We start from the raw sequence: 3,542 nt of genomic DNA, 5'->3' as shown, positions 1-3,542 counted from the left end.
ACTGGCTGGGCTCATGGACCCAGGGGACTGAGGGAGGATGCAGAGCCCAGCGAGGGCCTGGCCGGCTGACCCTGCAGTCTGTGGGGTCAGCCCCACAGGGACAGGCCATGGGGGAGGTCAAGTACACTCACTCCAAGGCCTGATACAAAATAACCTCGGGCAGCATCTTCCCTGTCAGTAGGAAGCCCTGGGGTAGGGGAGTGGGGAGCTCCATTTTCCTTCAGCCTCTTTACCACACTAGCCCTTGGGTCTGCCCAACCCACCTTAATTGCTCATGGTCTATTCACTTACTCGGGATTTGAATCCTGAATGATCATGATGACATTCACCAATAAATATTTATAAGATGTTTCCCCCCAAAGCTCTGGGCTGAGTGCTCTTCACACAGGATTTTATTGAATCTTCACAACAACAGTGGGGGTTGATCCTGTTATTATCCCCACTTAACAGGTGATGAACTGAGTCTCTGAGAAGTGAACCGTCTTGTCTAAGGCCAGATGAAGGGCAAGGAAGAGCCAGGATTCAATCTTTGTGGTTCTGAACCTGTGCTTCTGCTCCCAGCCCTGTGAAGGGAGAGCTCACCATTGGAAAAGAAGGCCAGTCCTTCAGCCTAGGCTCAATCCCCAATTTAAATACAAGGCCCTCTGGGAAAAGCCATCTTGAAGCTTTATCAGTTGCCCATACCTCAGTGTGAATGAGTTAATGATCATTATGAGCTCATTCCATAAATGTCTTCTTACTTACCATCTCGTTTAGTCCATGCCAACAAGAGTAGATATCACTATGCCCATTTTACAGCTGAGGAAACCGAGACTCAGGAAGGTGTGGTAATGGGTCCTGCGATGCCCTTGCCAGCATCACGACCAGCCCCTCTTGGGTCCACCACTCCGTCCACACCACCTGCCCCTCTCTCAGGACCTTTCTCCCAGAGCACATTTTGATAGAAGGGAGGGGAGCCAGTGTGAGGAATCAGGGCCCCGGAGAGGGAAGGTGATGAAGGGGAGAAGGGGGTGGCAAGGAGAGAACAGAGACCACCTGGACGTTAGCTGGCCATCCTGATTTAAAATCTCGTGTCCTCATTGAGCTTCCAGTGCTGCAGGCAGGAATGCAAGGGCCGCCCTTCGTAAAAGCAAGACAGCTGTCCTGCATCCTTTCCCCCAGCCCTCCACTGCCAGCCTCTTCTCTAACCAAAAGACCTCCAGTTCCTTAGAAAGTCCTCTTAGGACGTGGCCTAATTATGATGCGTATACACATGTGTGAAGAAGAACATGCAGAGGCCTCAAGGTTGTTTCTCAGTTAAGTTAAACAATGTAAATGCCTGTTGGGGGAAAGATTTTTCTGCTAATAGACTATTAGAAATGTTCAACTGGAGAGCTGTGGATTGCTCACTGTCCGGTGATGGCAGGGAGTTGAATTTCACTTGATTAAGTAAAATAACCAGATCAGCATTCAACTTTCTGATGTGACTGGAAAATAGCCATTAAAAAAATCAGGATTCATTTTTAAAATATGAGTATTTCCCCAAATACTGCAGGGCAGGCCTAGATCAGGGGTCTTAACCTTTGCATGAGTATGTGCCTTAGCCACCTTTGCCATCTGGTAAAGCCTATAGACCCCTTCTCAGAATAACGTTCTTAAATGTGCAAAATAAAATAACATAGGCTTATAAAGGAAAGCAACTAAATAAAAATGAAGTTATAAAACATTTTTAAAAAACAAATTTTTTGATGTGGTAATAGATAGTGCTTCCTAATTAGTGCATGAAATATCAAGATCCAGCAATAGGCCTAAAAATTACTGTAATTTTGACATAGTGATGAGGGTAAACCGTATTTTGAAATATCTGAAAAACTCTAACATGATTTGAAAATATCTGTAATTCTGTCAGTGACACATCACAGGTCCTGCTGATACTGCTGTGATTTGTTACCACATCATTGAAGAGAAAATATTCAGGTAGAGGTCAGTGAAAATAAAGAAAAAAAAGTGTATTTTTTTCTCTTACAAATTTTTAAACCCCTTGAATTCTATCCTTAGATCTTTCTGGGGGGCGGTCTTACAGACCCCAGGCTAAGAACTCCTCTTCTGGTTCTATCTTTTATTTTATAGCTTGTATATGTAATTGTATCAAAGATAGTTTTCCAAATCTGATTAAATTTACAAATAAAGTGCCTGGCAGGTAGTAGGTCTCAGTAAATTGGGGTCTCCTGGGGTTCCTGTTGTGGTTACTCCATTTCGCGTTCTTCTGGGGAAAATGGAGCCTCTGTTGCTCACCCAGAAAGTGGAGCTCCCAGGGCACGTGGAGGCACCGTGCCCCAGACACCCACAGACTGCTTGGCACTGAGCCAGGCCTTCCTCCACCAGGGTGGCCTATTGTGCCCCTCCTCACGCTATGCCACTCAGCATGAGAGGAATCGAGTTAGGTCTGGAGATATTTTGACTGGCCCTCAATCTTGGGAGGAGGGTGGCTGCACAGCCCAGCCCTGGGAAGCCCCAGCCTCCAAGGCACCTTGGGGCCTTCCTCACCCAGGGCCTTGAGCTGCCTGCATCCCGGGAAATCCCCCGGCCGCCCTCAGGCGCCTGCTTCCTCTCTTGACTCATTTGTGGCTGCATGAGGAGCACAGTCACGAGCCAGTGTGACCAGGTCAGTGCCGACAGGCTCACAAGACACTCGGCCGGCGGGGAATCAGGCAGCAGACCTTGGCGGTGAAGTGGGAGGCCCTCAGAGCCCGGAGAGCAAATGGAAGCCTAAAGGAGAGGTCCACTCCAGCCTCTCAGGCTCCAGGCCGGGCCGACCAACACTCAGGCTCTGATTCCCCAGAGCTCACCCTCCACTCTTTTGCAGCCTCCTTCCCACTGCCAGGCCACACTTCCCCCTGCTCCAACTCTGAATGCCCTGGGGACTCATACCCTTCCCTCTAGCCAACGTCTGCCATCCAATTCCCCCTGCTCCAGAACATTTTCCCCTGATCCATTCTGCTTTCCTATCAAAACCTACCTGTTCTGTGTGCCATCAGCTTCTGTTCTCTAAGGCAACTGCCAGTTATCTGAAGTACATGGAATTGGAGCTAAAGACCCGTTCAAGTAATGGCTCTGATTAGCTATGAAGCCCTCTGCGTCTCTGAGCCTTGTTCAGTGTCCTCGTCTATTGCATGGACATGTTTAAATTGCTGGCCTACCTTTCATAGCTGTTATGAGGATTAAAAACATTTTTAGATGTGAAATCACTTTATAAAGCACTTTCATAGCTATAATATGGGAGTCATGGCTAAGTTGATGTGTTCCAATTATCAGCGTCCTTCTGGAGAAATGACACAAAGGAATGGCTTTAGCAGTGGTGTTTCAGGCAGGGGGAGATCCATATAACGGGCCCTGCCACATATTCCCACCCCTCCCCTAAATCATATCCTAAGCAAGACATGTCCTTGTAGCAGAGTCTGGTCTTAAATCTGGGTGGGAGTTTGAAAACTCTGGAGGAGTGACCCCTCGAACCCAACACAGGAAACTGACCAAGCAGGTGCTGGGGTTGATGCAGATCTGCT

Source organism: Diceros bicornis, chromosome 5, assembly GCF_020826845.1.
Source record: "Diceros bicornis minor isolate mBicDic1 chromosome 5, mDicBic1.mat.cur, whole genome shotgun sequence".
In the NCBI taxonomy this organism is placed as follows: domain Eukaryota; kingdom Metazoa; phylum Chordata; class Mammalia; order Perissodactyla; family Rhinocerotidae; genus Diceros; species Diceros bicornis.
The sequence above is the reverse complement of the archived record's forward strand: the minus strand, read 5'-3'. Positions refer to the sequence as shown.